Source organism: Varroa destructor, unplaced genomic scaffold, assembly GCF_002443255.2.
Source record: "Varroa destructor unplaced genomic scaffold, Vdes_3.0 BEIS01000007.1, whole genome shotgun sequence".
Lineage (NCBI taxonomy): Eukaryota > Metazoa > Arthropoda > Arachnida > Mesostigmata > Varroidae > Varroa > Varroa destructor.
The window spans coordinates 15,374,528-15,399,632 of record NW_019211460.1 but is presented as its reverse complement, the minus strand read 5'-3'; the positions used below and the strand labels follow the sequence as shown (position 1 = coordinate 15,399,632).

Below are 25,105 nucleotides of genomic sequence, written 5' to 3'. Positions count from 1 at the left end.
TGTACGACCGTTAAAGCCGCTTGAAACAGACACGCTGCCGATGTATAATAGAAATGAAGTACTCACCGAATGATACGACTGTCTATATATACATAAAGCATTTACTTGATAAGCTTTGTTTAATACGTAAAAAAAAAGATGCTGCTGGATATTTTTATGGTTCTATACATGGGCCAGCAAAAAAAAACGTTGAAAACAAAAAAAAATTGTTCAGAAGTGATCTTAATATTTCGAAAGAACCATAAACCGGTTGCTATTTATAGATTTGCTACATATTTTTACAAAGGGAAAAGTAAGTCTGGACTGTTTCTTCCGAAACGATATCTAGGCAAATAGATCTTGCAAGGTAAGAGCTCGCATGTGCTGAAAGTGATGTTCTTAGTGGCCATGTTTGTGTAAGACAACTACCATTCAGTACACCTTCACTTTCAGACCCTTACCACCAAGCAGTCAAGTACTGCTTACTTAACTTAATAAGTCTTTCATAGTAATTTTACGTCAAGCAATATTGATGGATCTAAGCTCATTAAAATGTCGCTCGGACACGCTACATACAGAAGATTTCATTTTGATAGTAGGCCAAGAGCCTTAAAAAGTACGGGGACTTAAATAGTCAAAATTTAAAACCTACAACAGAATGCAGAACGTTTTAAAAACACTAGTTGCTAGAGTTTATCTAGATGGCGTAATCTGTGCCGGCTGTTAATTTATGCATCAGAAATCCGAATGTGTCATAGATGTTTTTTTAGCCATTTTGATAATTTTCTTTTTAAATCTAAATCTTGAGGATCCTGCAGCATGAAAGCCTTTCTCGAATTGTTTAGAAACCATATAAAGACTAGTGATAATACAGATCTGAGAAAAACCGAGTCTTCAATTCTGATGGAAATTCGTCCGGCGGAAAGCTTGCTGATCTTAGTTCCGGTGCCGAAATCGACGAACTTTTTTTTGCCATGACGAAGTCGCTTACAAGAACTGACCTTTTTTTCTCGTATCAAGAATAGGAAATTAACGGACGACAGACAAATGGGCTACCAAAGCTTGTCCGAATTTAAATTCTCCTACCTATATATGAATATTACCAAAAAGAAATATGTATATATACGGATTCATTTTTCTTTCTGTAGTTAGATCTCTTTTTATTTTCAAGAGGGCCAAGTGCTAGACAAAACCTCACATTTTGAAAAGCTACGAATAGGAGCAGACGATTAATAAAGTTACGTTAATTAGTAGCAGGCATCCCCGTTTATCACCCAGGTAGTGTCATGAGAGAGTTCGTGTGGAAAAGTAGGTAGTTTTTCGACTAGCTGGTAGATCCACCTAGTTCATCCATATAACGAATAGAAATATACTTGTATTATTTTCATCAAAATCGTTGATTAGAGAGAAAATGACGAGCGTTAAGAATATGGTTACTGCTGCGTTGAAGCGCGTTACGGGGTACGCCATCTTATTTTAGAACATCGTAAAAGGACGAAGCTAGTGATGGTACTATGGCGGAGCTTTTCATAACACCTCTAATAATAGAGACCAGACTCTTAATTTTGTCTTCAAACAAAATGGCTGTGCTTCTGTATACTGATTATATCATAAGCTAAGCCGTCACTAACATCTTGCAGTTGATGACGCACGATTGCTATGGCACCAACCGACATAATGTGAACGACCGGGACCGAAGCCATCTTAATCTATTCGTATGAGAGCTTCAATGAGGAACGTATCTTCAAATCAAGCAAACGCATAGACGCATCTAGTTACCCATAAAGTGGATGCATTTATAATACTGTTTCACTTTTCTCTTCGATTCAGCTTCTGGGGATGCTGAGAATATAGGATATGAACCACAGCGGAAGTATAACATGCGGGTCGTCGCTGGTAGAGTACGACGTAACTGTGCTCGCATATCGACGCTCGGTACTAACACCACGAAATATTGTTGAGGTCACCATCGTGAATACCATTTGCGGCTAGCAGTACATAACGCCTTATGATAATCGGAACGGGCTATCTTGGACGATATAAATTATTTGAGAAAAACTTGAGACTCTCATGGAGAACTAGTTCTAAGCAAACAGAAAAAAAACCTTCCAGATCTTACTTAAATATGATTCCCATTTTTTAACACTAAATAACACAGAGACGTCTCTGGCGGCGTTAATAACGGTGTCTTTCGGTCATTATGGTTAGTATATTCCCCTCAGCTTTGATGAACATTTTTCCAGTGACTTGTGTTAAATTAGTGCAAAGTTTATGGCTAAATGAAGAGAGTCATTTATTCGTAGTTCCAGCTTCCCATCGGAAAGACTCACTACACGCAACAGATATTTCTTTTTTTAAAATAGAAATGCGTAAGTATGTAATGTATAACCATCGGAACAAAGTATCAGTCAGCCACATGGCCGTAGCTATCTACGGATTTTTGCCAACACCACAACTAATAATAATAATCATTAGAGTTTTTATGATTTTTTAAAGTGGAAGCTGAATAACAACAACCACTAGCACCAAAACAGCTGAGATCTATTTTGTGCCTTAACATCCATCTTAAGTAATGTCTAGCCACGGAGCAATAGGATTCAGAAATTGTTGTTTTAATAAAGTACTAAAAAGAAAAATTAGCCTTTGGAATGATAAAACGCCCAAATGCGATAATTTCTAGTTATTTCAATTCAAGGCCAGCCAGGGCAAGCAATGGGTTTGACAGAAGATGTACTGAGGAAAAGGAATAACGATAACAACAACAACATAAAAGCCATCTCAACAACATGCTATTTTTCCCCCATCAAAAAGACGCAGCTATTAACACGAACTATGCCTTCCTTCAAAATTTCATTGCCCTCTGAAACAGTACCCCCTTCTAACCTTGTGCGAGATAATGTGGTTTCATCCAGCATCTGCACGAAACCGCTCCTGTAGAAACGGGGCAAATATGAGCGGTCTAGCCGACCAATTTAGTTGGTTAAAAGAATCTTTCTTGTTTGCTTCTTTGCAGCGCTTCTTGTTTTTTATGATATTTACCATTTTCTACGGCAGAATGATCCAGTTAGATTTAGCAGAATGGATCTTAGTTAATGCCGTATTCCACCCTCTGTGATTAGCGAACTCGGAGAATCGGGATATCAACGGTAGTTCGCTGTGCCACCGCTAAACGCCGTTACGATAGACAGAACTAGAGATATAGATAGAAAGAAACAAATATAGATTTTCTCGACGACTCATAGACGTCAAGCTGGCTTGCGCACGAAGCGGAGGACGGTGTCACCTCCGACGCGAACAGGCAGCTTGGGCGGCTAGCGTCTCCGTCGTGCGCGATCTAGACTGACCTAGCAATCCGCCTTGAAAGCCTTGTTTTGCCGGTGTCTCTTTCTGAACCTCGCACGCAAGTAAAGATAATCCCTACCGCCGGCGAGAAATGACCAGCAATGGTTAGTAGGAATGTGGTTCACAGCTGATTGTTGGAAATGTAGTAATCAGATTAACGGGAACACGAAATGCGTTACCTTGGTATGGAATCGGATTAACAATAGATCGACAAGATCGATTTATTGGACAGTTGTAGTTGGGAATTTGACGAAATTTAATAATGGGTTGCAATAACGAGGTAGATGATGAATACTCAGAATTATAGAACGTACGTCATTGTCAAGTCATAACGTGATAACTTGGTAAGACGTTAACTACGAGGCAATTTTAATACAGTATTTGTACTTAGTACTAATCGTAATTCTGTTAGTTTTACTTAAGTTCCGCTATGACCCTTCTATACAAATGGGCAGTCTGTGGGTCAGTGCACGGTTATCTATGTGCTTTCTGCTCGAGTTGCTGGTGTTACTATGCCGAATTTAATCGACAGCCATCTGTGGACATCCAGCTTTACTAAGGCTCATTGAGTTTCTCTATTTTGAAATTTACTTAGTAATATTTTGGTGATCCTTTAGGTGGATTGGTTGAGAGGTGGTCAACCTCAAGCATATTGTTGAGCAGAACCCAGCCTATTATAGATATACAAGTACCTTCTTTATTCCTGTGCTTTGCAAAAGCCTTTTATTATACCTCAAAAAGTTTGACGTTCTCGACAGTGTCGATAATAACGAACCATGGCTGACCTGACCGAAGTCATCTTTCGTGAATCAACAAGTTATTTTGAACGAATTTACTGTGATCGTCTTGGTACTAGCGTACACCTGGAACGTACTGTAGTACTTTGCCATTTTGTAACACTATTTTAAACGTTTTTGCTTTAGATTTCTAATAAGAACAGACTGGTGCCGTACGGTTTTTATTGAAATCGCACGCTATTTAGTTTATAAAAAATATCAACATTTTTCTAATCGTATGTTGACAAGTTCTAAAAGATCAATCCTCAACGATCGACAAACGAATTGTATATCATGGTTTTTACTATAACCCGCCCAAGTTCATGCGGTACCATCCTTAGAACATCGAGCAAAGTCCCCCCCCCCCCACCCAAGCAACTCTACATTATACTGACTTAAGATCAAGATGCCCGGCTATTATTTACTTTTCGCTGTTATAATGAGACCTTCAAACACCGCTGCCCTCGACAGGTTTCTGTAGATTGCGGAGTGCTCACCGGACGTGCGGCTTTACAACACTTCAGAAACACCATACACGATGCCTTTGCTTTTGTGTTCTAGAAAAAGAATAAATGAAATGGAATGGCAGGTCCGGCATTATATGTGGAATCTCGCTAGCTTGCCCCTGTAGGGTCACGGCGGTTGTGGCGATAACTGTGTCATTGGAGCTTGTATGATGCCCTACCGTTGTAGAGTTGTCACGTAATTTTCCTACTTGAAGTCCGATGGCACTCGTTGTATGGCATGCTAAATAATGGTTGTTTCTAGCCGCTGACTGGGACAGATTACTTGGACGGTACTATCAAGGAATTGGCTCAGTGATCGGATCATGCGGCAGCAACGAAATGTAATGAAGACTTTAGAAGACCGAATGGGTAGATATGCTGAAATGACCCGCTATATAGTGTCATCCCATGGTAAGTAGATGCTAGCAATGCGACTACGATTACGGATGTTCCTGAGTGTCCGAGGATTTGCTCATGCCCACAATTATATGACTCGAAAAAAAGATCTACTATGACACGAGTAACGGTGTCGTCTTAGGCAGCGAAAATTTGATAGCGGTACAACGAATTAAGATAGCCTGGCCGGTGTCTATCAACGCCACGGTTTGACCTATACAACGATTGGACTACTGGGTGTATGTATTTCATGTCTTTCAAATGTCTCCGTTATGGTCTAATAATAACGTGTTTGCCTGCTAATGTTTGGGAGACGTGAGTTCAAGTCTGGACTTAGGCACGCCAGTAAAAAAATAGAACAATACGAAAGAGTATGAATATTGTAAGTTTGCTAAGTCCCTCCAGAATGCTCGTATTGAGCCCTTTATTTTTAATAAACTCAATTAACAGTGATAGTAAAACGGATCGCAATAGAAACATTCAACAATAAGCGATGGGGGAAAAAGCCATTTGTCATCAAGCGAGTTAGATGAATGCAGTTCCTAAACCGTACATAGCGTGTGCTCCAGAAGCACTTGGCTGGATTTGTAGAGTATAGCGATACGCTTAGTTTATCTGCCAGTATTAGTACTATGAGACGTTCAACATAGTCGCGAGTACTGCTTCGGCCGTTACGTTCTATTGCTGAGAGACACAACTTATCAACGTGCTTAAGATAAAGCCTTAAGTTAGCTTAAAACGCTTTTTGCTGCCTACCTTGTTCTTCCATTAGGCCACACGGCATAAGACGACACGTCTCGGCCTCCTTAAAGCGGTACAATCTTGTCGAAGCCCGTTTATTACAAGGACGGGAAAGAGTAGAAAGATCTCAACAATTACAGAACGAGTCATAGAGACTTCGTTATCGAGCGAAAAAGAAATCGATACATTATCGGAGCAACATATAAATATATTAAAATTGTTCAAGTTAAATAGACGCGTAGTTGATTCGGGTAAATTAGCGTTTCTCAAGTAGGTGTTTTGACAATTTAGTAATACAGCAAATTAACTTATCAAGTTAATATATAACGGTGTTAAAGTATTTCAAAGTCAAATGCAAGCCAAAAAAGAACCTACAATATAGTAACGGAATAATTTTTTTTTAGATTCTATATAAAATGTAAAAGAAGCAATACTGAAGATCGAAAAATCCGAATTCACCAATGCGTCCGTCAGTGACGGCCTTGGGAATGGTGGAACGTTGCGGAGTCCAAACAGAAACCAGCAAAATTTTAAACGGTTTTTTGAGTAAAGTCACAGCACTTTTATTTATCGTATGGAAGGATAGTTGCTCATAGGAGTTCTCAATAGTATATCGGATATAATTTCATATTCAGCACACACATGTATTTACAGTACAATGTGCACATCTGTAATTATATGTACGTTATTTCTTCCATCTCAGACGAAACAGCATAGGGATAAAATAGGCTGCTGCCTGCGTCTTAACGGTTACCGCTTATACATTTGTGCCATAGCCGTTAGAGGTGAGCGCGCGATTTTGAAAACAATTTTTAATTTACCAGTGCTAGAATTAAGGCGCAGCTCATGTTCAGAATAATTATGCAGATGTTATTTATATAGAATGACATTATTCAGTGAATTACAGATCGAGCATTTTGGTGGACGGAGAAAAATCAACCATAAACACTGGAATCGCGTCAGCCTAAAAAAAGATCACAGTGTATTCTAAATACACTCCTATTGCTCGACTAGTTGAGACAGCACCGATGTATAATTATATCGTAAGTTTATTCTCGACTTTGGACAAACTTACCCTGAGCTGTCTTCTGCGACAGACCTACACAGATTTTGAATATAGGGCGACAGGTGATCCACAGAACGAAAGTTAAGCGCGATAGAAGTAGCACCCCGATTTCCATCTTGTGTACACCGTGTAGTCTAGGTGCAATTATAATCGTACTACAGATTTCTGTGTTCTGTCTTTTCAGTACAGAATAGGGGCTAGTAGAATCGTAAACGGGAGCTAACGATTTGTGGCGTCCAGCATTGCGGTAATGATCGAAAATTTTCACAGCTCGTTCTGCTACATTCGCAGGGTAACTTCGTTCGACTGCTTAAATGCCCCCTTGATTGATGGTGCAGTTCGTATTGGTAATGCACGATCAGCAGTTGTACGACCCCTTCCAAAATGACGCAAACGTCGATAATGGTAGCACCCATATCGTACCCAAAAATCAATCCCGGAGTGCACTCAAGTCAAAAGCTGTGCCTTTCCGCCTCCGCCGCTATTACAACCCAAGGCAACTCACTTTATATCTAGGCAATGGTGTATATCCATGGGAGGCACAATAAACAAGCAAAAACTATAAGGCCAAAGGCATGATCAAAGTTACTACGATGTTTTTTCCATTATTTGATAATAGTCCTTAATTTTTCATTTGTTTGTGCCCCAAGCTACTTCACTACTAAATGAACTAACTTGATTAATTGCAAGCTATAAACGACACATCTGGTAATCGGCGTTTTCTCTTATATTTCAATGAAATGTAGAGTGGAAATACGCAGACGTGGTGGAGTGTTAATGGTGAGCAGTTACTTAGTCAGACTTATTTTGTTCAATAGAATGTGAATACGGGACATTTAGTGAAGGTTATTAAACTTACCTATATCGCAAGCAGTACATACATAAGAAACCTTACTGACACGCGGATACGTATATCTCCACACAGGGCCCATTAGTTTAGCCCCGCGATGGCTAAATTTGGAAATGGCGAAATGCTGGCTAACTCGGGCGAATTCTGAGGAGCAGATTCGTGGTAAATTGCAGGCTTCTGTAGTGGCCTATGGTAGAGGCAACAATTGGTGAAAGGTATTCGAGAAGCGGTTACACATAAACACAATTGCTCTAAGGGCAAATGACACAATGAAATTAGTTTAGCACGAGCAACGTGATATGCTGAGGTGTTTCTCGGCAGGAGGTGATGTAAACGTACCTTAGGGGCAATTGTATCTTCATTTTAACAATTTTTCGCTGAACTCTACCAGTAGTCCAAGCTGGGTACAACGAAAGCACATCGTCAGTTTTCCCCACTATCCCGCGCTTTATGCCCAACATGTACTTGATGGTATTATCGCTGTAAATGAAATCGCCCTTTGTCACCCCCCTTGCAAAACCTTGTTTTCATCCTAAGACGAAGAAGCGTAATTAGGAGCTGTCATGCGTAATTCTATTCAAAGCTGGGTCCTTTGTCCTAAATGTTTGGAATCTGAAACAACGTACCAGAATGTAAGCATCGAGAACAGTGAACGTTTTACAGAATTTCCATGAGTAGTGATTTAGATCGAGTCCGAAAAGACTGTGTTCCTAACGGCGCTGTCATATGATGAGATATGACGTTCACAATGGAAACGATAAAGTTCCGACCTTGTCACCATTTAGCCTATCTCGAACAAAGCTTGTTGCATCCTTCCCTAACGCTAATTATAATAGGACACACTAATTTCATAATAAAGAGCTTATACGAGTCATCTATCTTAATCACCAACAACATATTATTATACATCAACGCTATCACCTTTACGATCTGAGTATGTAAATGGTAGAAAAGTATACGAAATCGACACTCAAACGAACAAATCGATCATGCGCATTGATATACAACCCTATTGTCAATATGAGGGCTGTTTTTCGTAGGATCATTGACATGTGTTTCAATGTGGTCACATGTGTTCTGCCTAGATTTTGCCGCTAACACAGCCCAAACACGTTGCTCATCGCTGATAATAACGATTAAAAATATTGCCCACCTGTTGCAGTGATCGTTACTATAGATATAATTCAGTTATCGTCGATAACCCCAATGCCGTCACTCAGCTTGACGACCTCTTGCTGCTTCGTGCCTTGTCGACTCGATTTATGATCCTGCGTTTAGTTACAGTTAGCCGGCCAGCAACACCATTTCTTGACCAGCCTAGTAACAAATTGAAGGTGACGCAACCCTCAACGAGTCAGCTTATCATCTCCATAATGCTCGCGTCCAATCCCCCGGACCTATTCTTCGGCAGATGGCTGTTTGTCGCCACAACGTTAGGTTTGTCGGACGGTTACGGGAATTCATTGGCTGCGTCCATGCATCCGTCACTGTTCACTTTTCGAATCGATGCTGCCTCTCTGGACCCTTCTAAGGCGAAACAGGACAGGTATCAATTGCAAACAGTCTCGTGAATAGATGAACAGAGGCCAAAGTGACGGCTAATTAAAGTAGTTATTTCGAACAATAAACCGTAGTAGAATGACTGAATAAAGACAAATGCTTGAAATACAATTGTGGCACTGTTTTGTCTTTAGAATATGTGAACTTCCCTATTTTTATAAGGGAACAATAAAAAGCGCGTTTATCGTATGTTGAATGATTTTTTTTGAAACTCGCCCTGTTTTTATATCTCAACGTATTCATCGTATAATATACTGTTATGAGCTGATAATTCATGGTGAAACTGGTGTTTTCTGCAAGACGTCGCTCTCTGCTTGTCACAAACATTCGCCTAATTCAACCATTCTGTAAATATGTCAAACGATAGTCCCGAGAGGGACCGTCGTCGATACATTTACAAACATACAATTGTTGCAATAATGTTATTAATTTGCATTGAACGTTAGGCAAACAGAGGCTGCCGAACTCACCCAAGGTAAAGCTGGCCGGGCGCAAAGTTCGCCGACTCCTTGAACTCTGCATAACAACGATGACAGATTGTCAAGGTGGAGTAGGCTTAGCGTTAAGTTGCTCACCGATGTCGAAACCAACTAGACTTTTTTTTTTTCATCATTCGCAAGCCACACAATGATCGATCGCTTTGGCCTATCTTTGTTTAAATAAGATGGCTTTTAGTAGTACCCATGTTTTTTTCTCACACCGCTACCATACAGCGCCGTTGTTCAATGTAAAAAAAAAAACATTATTTACATTCAGTTAAAAAGTCAAACCTCGCACGCTTTCATTTATCACTTTTGTTTAGATACATTAAATAAGCTCTACTAGAATAAACTTCAGCCTATTTCGTGTCGCTTTTGAATTCATCTTTCGAACTTAAACGTTGATAGGTTCTGCATAAACTACTGCAAAGTCACTGGAGTCCAATCAACATATATGTATTTATTTGATAAATCTGGTCGCACTCTCGGTTATTGTTTACCTTTCCCGGTTTGTGGTTGCCCTATATCCTTCGCAATGGAAAGAATCGTCGTCATTCTATAAATCCATTGCCGTTTGGACACCAGAATTCTACCATGAGTTCGAGCTCTATAGATAAGAATTCAGGAGTCCCAAAAATATGCTTTGTATTGTAAATTGGACCAAAGGAAAGTGCATTCCCAACATTCTTTACTTGTCTATCGCCGATGTGAAAGGACTACTGAGACGAGCCTAGAAAAGTGTAGCCTGTAGGACAACGACGACTCCTTAGCTCAGGAAGCTAGTTAAAAATGATTTAATACAAAATGGCGTCTTCAAGTCGATAAACGTGTTTCACGCACGTGTTCGACTCTGCCGACGATAGTCGTGAAACACGGTAGAAAAACACCGTTGTAAGAGATAAGTCGTAGGTTAAAAGTCTAGGATCCTCATCGTACATTGAGGGAATATCCTGGCTTATTTCCATAGTCTTTTGGCACTGGCAGAAGTCATCGCCACAAACACATTTCTTTTTTTACTGGACACAGCTATCGTTGAAGCTCAAAGTAGGAGTACCGTTCCCGTTTATCTGATCCAGACGGACAACAATCACGCAGGACAACAAAACAGCTTTATACCATTTGGCCGTTAATAAACAATAATTTGAAAAAAAACGATGAAAAACACGAGGCAGGACACGTTCACCCTATACTACTTTAGACATAGTTTGTAAAATATTTGTCGGTGTTGGACTTTGAACGATAAGTTAAACAGCTGCACAAAGTTTTGTCAGCCAAGTTTATCTAAAATCTCTGATTAACAACCTATAGCAGTTCCCGTCCAAAAAGTGTTCTATCCCACCGCCCGGGTCCTGTACAAACCGCAGAGTTCGGCGTTTATTATAAAACCTGTAGCCAAAGCATAATTAGCAGAGCTTTTTGTAACCAGCATACTTTATCTATATACTAAGGTTTAACACATAATACCAATTTGAAAGAGTTTAGGAGTGCAGCTTACGTGAATAGAGAGCATGATATTATATATATGATACTACGGAGTTTCTGCTTAACTCTGTGATTGTTGCCGGCGGCATTAGTGCGAATGGAAGCGGGAACATAGTCGAACAGAATTACGTCCTCGCAGTCGTATTTAGTTGATCGAAGAAAATCAGGGAAAAAAATACACTGGATTAGGTGTACACTGTTAAGTGTATAAGAGTGAAGGCTCAAAAAAGACAGAGAAGTTATGAAGGGTTCAGCGGATTTGGCGGTGTCGGAGAACCCTCAAAAAATCCTGGAGCAACGTGTCCTGTCAGAGCCAACCGGCCTAGAGACGGACAGCGCCATCTAGATAACAGTTAATCGATTACTTACATCGACTGATGTAACTGGGGTGGGCTACCTCCACCGTTTTGTGCAGGCAGCACTTTATACACTTTCCTGTTTGTCTAAACCGGCCATCGGTTTAGCCGATCGGACGGACAGTGAGCACACATGCTCCGCATCAGATTCCATGCTGACAGCATGGATCGCGCACTCTGTGGTTGCTTTTACTTAGGGTAACTAACTACCTTTCGGCCATCAGTGACGCAGCCCTCCTTCTATCGATTTACTCTATAGCAGGCTGAATTTAAAAAAGCAAAAAGCAAGCCGATTTTTTCTAATAAAAACAATAAAACAGTCGAACGAGCTCTGACATCGAGGGCCGCCTCTTTGTTATGAGAACTTCCATTATTTGCGTGTTGCAGTACGACCGTATACATAGATATCACTACAATATGTGCCAGCACACACAGATTGAACAGTTAAATAGACTGTTCTTAAAAAGTGTTGAAAATTCAAAGTGGAGCGTTAGAAGACAAAAATATCACTATGGATATGAAAGGGAATAAGCAAATGCTATTCCACCGATCAGGGAGATAGATACGAGGAAGGAAAGACTGCAACGCAACACATTTTCGTATTTTATACTAAATACCAAACGTAGTGCTTGTCAGATATGTTTAATGGGTTGATATATATTAGAGGCATCTGTTAAGCAAATTTGGGAGTAGGAATTGGGATATCTGCGAAACGCTTTTTTATCGCGGAGTTATTCCATTATCTTGAAGTGTGTACCTTATAATCGTCAGTTTGCTTTCGGCAGTAGATCAGCTATTTGACGCTGCTGGTCGGATATATACTTAGCTTGTAAACCCAGTCTACAGCTTGCAGCAAACAAACCCTGGTGTGTTAGTTAGATTGTTCTGAAATTGAATACACCTTTGATATGTTTTTATGTCACTATTTTACTGGGCACATGTGGATAAGTCGCGTAAGTTGGTCAGAGATGTCAAAAGATAACAGACGCACGCTGACGCAGACCATGCGGAAAGCAACAATAACTATACTCACTGATCAATTTAACGCGAGCAATCTCGTCAGATATATCAATAGCGACTGAATAATTATTCTAGTACTAAATTATAGAAAAAAATCAACCATTAATTTCTTACTCCTTTTGTTAAGCCTGAAGCTTTTCGTATTTGCCAAAGCCTTCATGGACGATTTGCTGCTTCAAAAATAGATGGATATTTCTACGTACGGCCGATGCGGAACGCAACAGGCGGAACGACTCAGCCGATCAACTTGCCTATCTAATACGTGTATGTAAATTATTAAGTGATTGTTTATCTGTTTGGCGTCGTAAAAACGGCTTCTGTAGTCGATCGAAAATGGCATATCTTTGTAGCTCGTTATACATTCATAAGAGAATTTTTTCATCATCAGAAGAGAAGAGAATCATAAGAGAAGAAGAAAGAAAACAGCGCCCCGCTGCCACTCACAAACTTTTTCTACTTCAAACGCCAAGACGGCTAATAGGTATATATTTCAGAGGTACTAATGAACAATTCTGCTCAGTTTTGGCGTATCAGTAAGTGTCCTCAACATGTCTTGCATCAAAGATTCTGGGAGAAACCATGAGGTTAAAGCTATTAGCAAGTAGCTGACAGTTGCTTTTCATTACAAATATAATTACCGGCGAAATGGGATGTGTTTAATACTGAGCTGAAGGTCTTGAGTAGTGCTTCAGCAATCGGCCAGAACCGTCATGTATCTTCTGTGCATATCAACTATAATTAGTACTTTCTATCGATCGATGATATTTGCTTCTCGTATTTTACGTCCAGTATTTACGCCGTTTGATGTTACTTCAGGCGCCAGAAAGCGGCGTGAGTGTACGTCCAGTCTGAGCGTACACAATCACCTGTCCCTAAGTTTAAGAGGCAAACATTACCCACTGCGCCATCACAAATGGAAAAGCATTGTATATCTTCTATGTGTTCTTAGAGTTACGCAAGTCATCGCATTTGTATTTCCGACACCGTATAGAAGCTCAAGTAAGCTCAAAGTATAAATTATATGAGTAGCGATGCGCACGAATAGTGATATTTCCAGTAATTGCCACTTCCTTCGCTTCAGATTTGTCCGCTTTAGCTGTTGACCGAATCAGCTGAGATCTTCCATCGCGATCGTCATCTGTAGAACAGTAGCGCTATCAGCTATCTAAATATGTATTTCCAGTTTAGATTGCAGACCGGCTATAGACCTTGTATGACTTTATACTGACTGCTCAAATTACGTTAAGTCTCGTGATCAGTCTTTGAGGGCGTGCGACATTTTCCCAGCCGCCGCCTCCTCCTCCGTCGTCGTCGTCGTCGCGAGCCTACGCCGTAGCCTATTTCCCTTATTCATACACGTCTAAAAGGCGTTCCTCGTTTATCTCGTTCGTAGATAGAAAGCTGGTGCTTTTTCGCTAACTTATGCTACGAATATCTGGTTAAAAAATGTCTCGGCGGAGGCTACCGATGACTACCATCAAGTGGTTCACATTTTCTCACTTCGTTTTCTATTCGATCATCGCAGTAACTAACTGATCTGGAGCAACTTAGGGGAACTCGCCTTCAATGAAATTGTCCATACGGCTGCGTTAGTTACCGCTCATCGTGCGCACGGCCGGGGTGACCAGCCCAGTTTTGATAACGTGCGCAGTGTCCATCCGACCTATGACCTAAATTAGTCTAAGCAAGCAGCATGGATATGCGAAAGCCACCAGTATTGTGCCAGGAAACAAGCTGATCCCGATACGTGTAACACTGTTCTTGGCAGAATTTTCACGAATAATCAGTCAGACTGTCGTTAGCAGACGAAAAACATCGATTTAAAAACAAGCTAAGGTCTACGAACCCCTGGCCGGCATTACGAGACCTATTTTTTTAGGAGATTTTACTGCTAGGGTCATAACTTTTTGCCTATTACGCATTGATCCAAAATTTCAATTTAGTAAAAGTGAATATTATTAGGACTAATAATAAACATAGGTGACGTGCTAACTTGAAGCGTTCTTGCAGAATCAACAAAAATCATTGCAATGATGTCAGTGAAACTCTCCCAATTTGCTTAATAACCCGCTTTTGCGGCACTGTAGTTGTATACAGGTTAACTTAAACTAGCAATGTTTTGAGCCCCGTAATAGCGCAGCGGGTAACGTGTCTGTCTATTAAACTTAGAGGCACGTGATTATCCAAGTTCAAATACGGGCGTATACACACTTCGTTCCGTGCTGGCATGAGCCAACCGTCAGAAGTGATGCCGAACGGCTTAAATGCCGAACGTTAAACAACAAAAACGTTTTTAGTCATGTTTTAAGCAAATAGATTCGTGCAACTCTGTCGTACAACTCAAACTATTGTTTGTTCCCATGACGGTGAGGTAGCAGCGTGTTAGACAGAAATAGTCTGTTGAACTTCTGCTTCCTCGACACGCATATTAACGTGAAAATGGAGGGTAGCTAGTAAGATGTTTTACGGTAGCGACAAGTACTCCGTGCGGTTTATTCTGATCGTTTGAGTTCCATTTGCAAGTGCATTGGCCGATTCTGTTTGACACAATAGAACACGATGGGTCGCTTGAGGCGTTGTTTGGTTCTAGACCATTGAGAGGAGATCTCCGATATGGCCTTTAGCTGTACGGTTACCTGGACTACCTATGAAAAGCGACGAGTCAAAGTGCAAAATCGACATATTCAGTCGACGTTCTGCGAGAGTTTACCTTTTGGTTCGGTATTCTATTAACCCCTCAAGCTCTCCGAAGAGGCCTTGCTGAAATTGGCTTTCGGATTACAGCGTACGATGTTGTCAGAGCTATATACCGGTGCCGTATGGAACATCCATTCAAAGCTGAAGCGAAAATAAGCCAAATTTCAAAAGGTAAATTTTTATCGTCGAGGCACATACGGATGAGCTGGCAGACGACGAAGTAATTTTGGACACGGATTGTTTACACGTTGGACTAGGTCTCAGAATATGACGCCCATTATGGCTAAGGCATATATGACGCAAGATTTTACGGAGCTCAGCTTTTTCTTCGCTCCAAAGCTATTCAAGCTTCCAGTGAAAGCGAAAGTTCTCAGTGTGTTCAAAGATATTATAATTACGTGTTTAAGAGGTAGAAATTTCTCATGCCAGAATCGATGCTCACGATTCATTACGGCGTTTCAAGCACTGCATTTCTCTTGCTGTTCACAGTATATATGGACTCGTTAAATTATAGGAATACACGAACTTGGTAGGTTTCATGCATTATATATATATATATATATATGTCTATGTACAAAACGACCGCCATTCTCGAGCTCTGATTAGATCCGCACCTTTCCGGACATCTGGACAGAACTAACACTCAACACGATTCCGCCATAACTTCTGCCAAACAAGCAGCCCATAGTCGTAATACTAGTGCGTGTCGTGCAAGCTGCGTCTGGCTATATTACGCGTGAGATAATCCCATGATACAAATAAGTGTATTAAATCGATGCTGGACCTACAAAGATAGACGCCTCTCTGGGGTGTTATCAGTAGTGCGGATTTGGCAGGTGTGCCAAATCTCTACCGCCGTGTGGCGTAAATGAATCAATAAAATCACGAAAAACTACCATATATGGTCGTTCGTGCGTTAAAGAAACAACGGAGTCGATGCTACGAACGTGCGACGATATAGATCTCTACTTGGATCTGAGTTGGCCTGTACCGGCACTCATCGATCAAAACCATAAATTAATACTTATTAAATTGTCGACTACAATATTATAGACGTACATTAGATGTGGATTACAATTAATGATGGGTACGATTATGAGCCCTGCGAGATTCGACTTTTGGCGCCATTCGGCCCAATTTGATTTATCCGGACCAACGGTTAAATGCAAGCCTCGCTATTAGCATGTCGTGCAAGGTTTGGCAGTAAAAAAAAAAAAAAAGAAATCACTCACTGAATGCTTGGCAGTGCCTGTATACGACAGCACGTAATTTCTAACGCTATCCTCTGACCTAACGATACAGTCGCGTTTGATGAATAAATAAGAGCTTAGTTACGAAAAAACCATGAGTGTTGTCATTGAAGCAGGACCTCTTCGTAGCTGAGTTTGCTGCCTCTTCGTACATTCAAATAATGTCTTCAACGGTATTATCAGCAGTTGTAGTTCTGGGTCGAACGATTGGAAACGTAAACAGATATGGAACAAACGCCGCAAGCTATCTATATTCGATGTGGCACTGGCCGAGTAGCCGGCTCGCCTGACCCATACAACTGCTAGCTATTTTAGGCTATTTGAACTCTTCGTTTGGCTGGTTACGGCCAGTTTCCGCGCCTGTCGCCCTAGCTGCTGTCGGTGATAGGCGACGCGTTTATAAATAGACGAAAAAAAGACTGCATCTATGCTTGCACCTACCGAGCTACTGTTCTATACAGAGAACCGCAACAGTCGTTGGTGAGGCAGCGAAGATCGGTCTTACCGCAGCGGTTTCAAGAGGCAATGCAGTTAATCACACGCTGTAGAGCGACGCTAACGACAATCTTCTTACTGAAGATGCTGCTGCAGATGTGGCCAAGGGTTGAACAGTCCCCGCTGAGAACGTAAATCTTGGTAGATGAATAGACAACTAAATGAATTGCCTTTTGCATTTTAATGGCAGTAGAAAAAAAGCAAGAAATTTCCTAAAGCCAAACATTTAACTTTGAATCAATAATTCAGCTTTAATTTAACAATAGCATCACGATCGTTAGGTACGGTCACAGCTTAGCGTGACATAAGCAAACAAATTGCTTTGTGTTTGTTTGTATGTTAGGACAAACAATAATTTTTTGAAAAGTGAAAACTTTATGCACTGTTAGTTTGTGCATTGAGCCGTAAAACGGTGCATTCAGAAAATAATGCAGCCAACCTCATTGTTATTTGAACATTCATAATGTTTATTATAAGTTCGCTTTGTTTTTCTATCATCCCTATGTATCTCACCATTTTGTTTGTCAGAAATGCGGTTGGTCTATTTTCCGCCATCTTTTCGTAAAAGCAAAACTTCGACAACCTAAATCTTAAGATCTCATGCCAGTTACCAGTTAGGCACTAGCAGAGGGCAGGGCACAAGACATCAACATACCATGGTCGCCACAATCAGCTGTATAACCAGCAGGTCAAATCGAGGGCGGAGGGGGTGGTCTGAGGGAGAGCAGACGTCTAGCACAGGACAAAAAATATTCGTACAGCATCTCGGCATCATTTTTTTCAATACGTCCACTGTCTATCCAACAGGCGTGGTGGGAGGAACCCGGTCGCGTAGCGGCATCGACGTTGCACTGACGTGAACGCGTACATCGTTTATCTTATTCAACGTTGGAAAAACCATTTTCAACTCCTTTACCACCGTTATGGTTATTACCATGACCATCACAATAGACATTGAGCTACATACAACAGCGACTACTTCGTGTGCTAGCGGAAATCTGTCCGTGGAGAGAATCTGTTCAGCCGGCAGTGACTTTATAGGCCGACTAAGTAGTTATGACTTCAACGCTTCAAAGGTCAGAAATGATTCTAGATGACGACGAAGGTGACTTCTTGTTGGCGCCAGTGTAGACGGCCGCGGAGGCTTGGAACGTTCGACTGACGAGAGGGTCGGCCGCGAGCCGATGTTGTTGGCAGCAACTGATTTTTTACGCTACAAGATTTTTTTTGTTGAAAAACGATGGACGCATCCGGGCTATGCGCGGTTAGAAAGGCCGAATCATTAATCGCTGGCAGGGGCAGCGCTCAAGTTTGTGGATAAGTGTTTCGAAATACCACCACAGCAGCTAAGATCCTGCCTATGCTGGCCCCGTGATATGTTACAATGGCTGCTGTTGCGGCCCTGTTGATCATGTTAACGCTCATCGCTTGAAGGCGAGCGTGCTCTTAGCTCGCCTGTGAGTGTGCACTTACAGTGCTGATGAGTTGACGTGGTGCGCGTGAGTGACGGATGGAACGGTTTTAGAAAGAGAACAACATCATGTTAAGGACAGTCCAGCAAATCTGGTGCTTAGTCGTCGGCTCTCGCCGAGCTAGTTCACGCAGAGCTGGGAGAGAGAGCTCAAAAGTCGCTTGCGGTTCTCGGAGCGTGCGTGCACCTGGGCGCTTACTATAGTGGGTCACCACGCAGCGTTACTTGCAAATCTGTTGCCCATCGAGACTGTAGTCGGACCCAGTGCGTTATGTGCTTTAATTAGAAGCGTAATAGGGAGAAAAAATACATTTATCTATGTTGTGTGATTGCAAACATTTCGGAACGGTGAAAATTTACACTAAATATTCTGGATAACGATCAATCTCGGAGTAAGGTAGGTATGTAGCAAGGTTGCTAAGAATAAAGATAAATATCAGGAGGTATAATGGAACAATACAATGTCTCACAGGTTAGGGTGCAGCTGGTCTACTCAGTGTAATGAAACTAGCGGCACGCTCTTTAAATTAAATAAGCGTATTGATAACTCCAACTGTATGTAATAGAGGCACATAAACAGGAAATAGCACTAGGGTCGACATCATGGTGGTGGTTCAATTGGTACCGGCTTCTATCGTCCCTTGCCGGCGTCTCGCGCAGTAAAACGACGTCTGGCTCGTCCCACGATGTGCCAGGTTCATTTCTCGTTTTGTATGCGAACCAACAAACGCTTCCTTGTTCTCTACCAATACGCTTATCTGTATCTTCATGCAGCATCTTCCCAATGCTATATCCCCTTCGTGCCATGACGCGCTTCACTAGAATGCGAATTCATGACGTGCACAACAGCACGTCAACACCAGTCCATTTCTACGTGCATGCGTTATTTTCGTATACACATTTTTGCGTCTGTGCTATTTGAGTTGTCGCCAATGGGAAGGTATGCGGCAGCGTTCTATCTCGTTAAGCGATCGCCATAGAGGAAAAAAGAAAAAAAGGCCTAGAAGAAACAATGGGAATGCTGCACGATGATTATTATCTCAGCAGCAGAGGAATAAAAGCGGAATATAATGATCAAAACTCCGCCAGTAAATTCATTCGACGAACAGGCCGTCTCCGGCTGTTCGACTGTCGTATCGTTCTAGCGGCGTTGTGTAATGTTTCGATAAAAATTGCCGACGATGTCGTCTAAAACAACCCGAAGCGTTCTCGCGCTACGAGTGCGATCCCATGTATATCTATATCTAGCGTCTTTGTTCATGCGCTACCGGCACAACAACGGAGAAATGATCGTGGTTGATTTATTATTTCATTCTATCGTCTTCTATGCTCCGTCTCGCCAGCTCATTGCGTCTCCGTGTCTCCTTTAATAATAGTAATAGTTGACGTGGGCATGCTACTGAGTTGATCTGATCTATTCCCTGCAGCGGAATCAGTAGAAGGTGCGGTAAAAAGTAAAAACTGTAGTCCAAAAGCGGATATGCCGACCGCGCTGCTTTATGATATAGATATTATTCGAACGCAGCTCCTGTTAACCTTCTTGGTTTTAGTAGAACAACGTTTATAGAGGATAGAAGATATTCAGTTTTTAATTGAAACTATCATCTGTGTAGCAGCTTTGCTTACAGTTTCCTATTGGCCAATTAGATTTTATCGTATATGTAGATTATCGTTGAAACGACGCATTGTCGATCCTCTGCCTCGCGCCTTTTGACACGTTTGCTGAACAGTTGTCGAAATCGTCTCTTCTTGTTCTTAGCCCATCCCTCGTCTTAGGAGCGTACGCTTTTCCCAAGATTTTAATGTAGTGTATGCTGCGGATGCTCCTGTTGGAAACACAACGGCCAAGTCGTCTTTGTCTTCGACTGCATATGCACGCAGTAGCTGGGTATATGATGTCGCTTTCTTTTTTCTACTGCCCTAGTTTCTGCCCTAGCACTCACGGAAGCTTTGCGCTGTTCCTGATCAGGTTGGCGTCGTCTCGTGCCCTCCAACGCAGGTAGTTATTTGGCACACGCCGCTGTGCCGACCTATCGACGTCAATAAATCCAAATATAACCTATTTGGATATATCACTATCAGATTATTGTCAAGAGGCGCAAATATCGCCGAAAAACTATGAAAGCGTCTATGTATCATGCAAGAACACAACCACCAAAGACGATGGCTGTACTAGCGTTAGCCGTAAAAAAGACGCGTTGAGTTGGGAGATGCTCAAGTACTTGACGCATTCGGTGTGTACTCTGTTCAAGTTACGTAATTGAGAAGAATCGGTTCGTCGATGTTCTCTCGTTAGCCTTCCACTCCAGAGATGCTAACTCGGCAATAGCAGTAAGGACTGATGTTAAAATGTATGTGCTGTGAACCTGTGTGTATGTGTCGATAATCAGTTGTATTTGTCGGCATGAGAACGGAAGCTATTCAGCTAAATAACTCTATTTTTATAATAAAATGGCATCAGGCCAATATCTAATGGCCTCCGCTGCGTAACACGACAAGTATTAAGGTTTGTTTCAACGACCTAGCGTAGAAGTTCCTAAGGTTTACAAATCTTTTATTTGATAATATATATTAGTATAATGAGTAGATCGAGTGAGATAGTACATTGATCATTGCTGCCGCTATAGAAAATAATGTGCAAACAGGTACAATAGTATTTTCACGTCGGTTCCGTATTATCGGGTTGATGGCGATGACTGACGGTAGCTTAGCGGGTAACGTATTTGTCTGCCAACTTTATTAACACTAGGTTCGAATCCGAGTATAGAGAGTTTTCGTGCTTCGTTTGGTACTGGACGGCAATACCGGGCCTAAAGCTCGAAAAAATAGGTGTAATTTAAGCATGACACGCGCTCATTGCGTGACCCCAGACACAAAAGTGGCTATTACCTCAGATCAAGGTAGCACTGCATTTGGGGCGAGCAAAGAGATCGCAACGGCCCTATAACATCTGTCACAACGCCGGGCGGTCTCGGATTGACGGGCGATTGATTTCGGGCTAGAATAGTGGCCAAGCTTACGCTGAGGGTTAGCGTGACGTTAATATTTTCTTCCGTTACGTTGCGTCACTGATTATTGTTCATAATGTCGAACACTGTAGTGATAATCATAGCAAAAACGTCTCTCTCGCGTGGCGGCAAAGGATTCGATGTGCAGAATCAGGCTTAATAGTACAGCCGGATGCACAGTTTTATTTCTAATATATGACAATGAAATTATACTGCGGATCATAGTAGGAATTTACTAAGCAAAGCACGACCGTGCGCGTCAAGTTGAGAAGTCAAATAGGTGGCCGCCTGGATTACTACTAGCATATTATTACGTTCATTAGCGTTAAAGAAATGATTTGTGAGGGAATACTATTCGAGGGAGCTCAATACGTAGCGTGCTATGGTGAAGACGTATCCTCGACCGCCGTGATTAGTTGTTCGTGCTATTTCTGTTTGACAATATAATGGCTAATGTTATTTTAGGCATTCAGGCCGAACAGGATTGAGTACTCAACGCTTTCGTATTTTTTTCGTGCGACTCCACGTTCAAGCAGCGAACGTAACAAAGGAAACCTATTTAAATCGCAACTATTGACATTGTTCTAGGCGCACAGCGGCGGCCTATAAACAGACAAAAAAACACATTACAAATTATAAAGGAACGATGAATGCGGGATTAGAAGCAAAATGTCACAAAGCAGCTTGTGAATGGCCAGGAAGTTTTGTCTGTGCTAAATATCAAATAGAGACTGTATATTTTTTTCTAGCTCAGTCAAGTGGTAAATAGCATAGGCGTTGCTTTCACAGACGTCCCATCGAGTAAACAAAGCGTGTGCACGGTCGGACTGCTGCGTTGGCGAAAACGGTCTTACGGAGACTATGATAGTTTCACCTTCCGATTATTTAAGATGTTTCGAAGCAGAAGGTGAGCTGCCGTTAGAAAACAGTTGTTCTAAGTTTGATAACAGATACGGTTAGTAGGTTACTAATAATAACGAGAACCCAAATGAGGATGGATAGAAAGGGACAGAACGGGTATGCCCTGAATGGGTTCTGTGTGAAAGGCAAAAGACATTCGGTTGTATACTATTACGAATGACGATATTTGCGGTACTTCACGTACGACCGTGTATAATACATAGAACGCTACATCTGAAGATTGTCTCTTGCTAACTAATAGGTTGAGAATAGATTAGAAGGAACAAGGTGTGCTCGAAATTCTTCATAGTTTAACGGAAGGATTCGAATTTTAAAAAAGACCGCATTTCCCTTATGGTCTAGTTCGGCGAAGTATAGAGCTATTCAGGTTCATAGCCATTGATCGAGCCATTTAACCAACCGTACGTTATGAGAGGCATGATGGCTCTCTTTACAATTTGAAAACACAAAGCGCTTTAAGAAATTTTCAATCCTTATGTTATGAGATTGGTATGTACCACTATTTCTAATGGCCCACTTATAGAGAGAAAAAAAAAAGGGTTAGTACAAACAAAATTTCGCCTCTTTGCTTCGTAGCACTATCGACTTTACGGCTGGCGTCTACTAGGGGTAAGCATTTGGCGTTATCCTTGTCCGTCACTAGGCTCCTCAGTAACTAGGTGAGGTGAATGATTCGAGCGGACTGTCACAAAATTGTCGTCCCGCTTTCTTGCTTTTCATTCTTTTGACCCGTACTCGACAAACGGTGTTTTTCCTGTGCAGACTAATGACTCAGTAGGAGGTGGTGGCGGGCTGCGCATTGCTAACGCACCGCTATGTCTAAAAGCGGCGGCAGAAAAGACGGATACAGATGAAGACGCATTTGCATCTAGCACGCTTTGCCGTCGAACGACACTTGAGTTCCTGGGAAAGCAGCAACGGCCGTGGAAGTTCACGAATCGCGAACGGTTTCAGGGTCACTAGAAGCTCTATCAGCGTCGACGGTGGGGAAGGTAATTGCTTAATAATCTTGCGTATCCAATTTATTTCAAGAACAACACTGTAATTTTATTTAGCTGACGTTCAGTGTAAACAAACGTTGCTGTCTTTCATACATCTTCTGCAAACCTTACTAAGAGCTGTTATATGCTGGTGCGTATGGTGATGCTGAGGACCCTGGAGGTGGAAAGCCCAGAGCGGAAGTCTATAGTGGGCTGACCGTAATGTTGAATACTGTTGGCATACGGGATGTTGGTGTGTGTGTGTGTATTATGAAAAGTTGCTGATTTGTGTAGACCTGAAATTTTCCAACCTAGGTTTACTTGAGACAGAAATCCTCAAGTATGCTGCTTTACCGTATGCTGCCTGAATTTATCTGTGCTACATTCATCAAAAAGCATTGGATGGAAACGTCAATTAGAACGTGAAGTGTTTATAGGTAAAAGTCACGTTTATAGTTGACAAAGAGAACAGCGTTCAGTTAAAAAAAATATATTTCAATTTTAAAAATACGGATACCTCAACGGTTGCTTGGGACGACGGTCTAGAGTGACGCAAACGTGTTAAAGCAACATGAACTTCAGAATATAAAATACTACATTTATTTGTTTTGCAATTAAGTGAGGTAGTCTAGTTTGCTTCTACTTACAAATAACTTGCATATATCCAACCTATTCAAATTAGTTAGACATCACTGCGTAGAAACATCGATAAAATTTCTTCAGGTCCTGTGTAATGGATCGACTCAAGATGTCGATCATAAATGCCACGTACTTGTAGAAAAAAAAAAAAACTATTTCCAAGGACATCTATGCTTCGCCATTACCGATTCCTCTTTACCAATAAGTTAAGTGGTTGTTGCTCACGCATCACCTGCTTCAAGCATGTCTTACGACGACGAGAGATAGTGCTTTTAAGATCAGTTGCTCGTGTTTTCTTTGAGTGTAGTGCTGTTTTGATGCAAATGGCGTCGTTGTTTTGTGATTTTTATGAAAGTTATTTGTGGTTTCCACTTGTCCTCCACTACACCGGCACTTGATACACGGCTAAAAGGTACACATCGGGCACTGTTCTTCCTCGTAGATGCTGTAAAAGATAAAACAGGTTAACTATACCGAGCTATGCTGCAGCCGGTGACAACGACTCGAACCGCACTCGAAAGGCAGCTGAGCAGAGGAGCAGACGCCCGGCGTCTTCTGGTCTTCTTACGTTGCCAGCAAGACGCCCTCTTCAAAAACCCACTAAGCGAAGTGGTAGTCAGGGCACACGGTTAATACGGCAGCAGACTCAAGGACGAGGAGTAGATAGAAGCACTTCAAAAAAAAGAAAGGAAAAAAACAGCAGGGTTTGAAGATACCTGAAAATTGCCAAGTCCAAATTATTCTAAGAGTTCAGTTCAATCTGACCGTTGCATACATACGTCAATCGATCCTCTTATGCGTATACTCTACGTCAGTCAGTCGTAACGGTGAGGTTACTTGGCCGCGGTTACCGCAATCGATGAGCAGTACTGTGCTGTAGGCCAATAGAAAGTGGCCTACCGTGCTTTAAAGTAAGATTGGACCTGAATGAACAAACACGATAACAATGGTACAGATAGAGGTTAAAGGGACTTCCCGCGACAAATCAATCGCAAGAGAGTCTTAAGACGTTTCAAGACGCAGTCCAACGCGCTGTCGAAAGCAGTACTTTCCGCCTAAAAGCGTCAGTAAATTATTATCCGATCATTTTT

At 41.6% G+C, this 25,105-nt stretch overlaps 1 protein-coding gene across 11 annotated transcripts in view; it reads left to right on the top strand.

Moving 5' to 3' along the window:
• The window catches only part of LOC111254109 (electroneutral sodium bicarbonate exchanger 1-like), a 149,689-nt gene that overhangs the window by 35,045 nt on the left and 89,539 nt on the right, over positions 1 to 25,105 (top strand). The window contains exon 1 of one of the 11 annotated variants that reach the window (XM_086975140.1): positions 18,187 to 18,863. The exons of 7 other annotated variants lie outside the window; for them this stretch is intronic. The gene's annotated coding sequence lies outside the window, so the exon portion shown is untranslated. Of the gene's footprint in view, positions 1 to 18,186; positions 18,868 to 23,179; positions 23,388 to 24,708; positions 25,078 to 25,105 lie in introns of those variants that run through there. 3 more of the 11 variants (XM_086975144.1, XM_086975142.1, XM_086975143.1) reach the window with 3 other exon arrangements.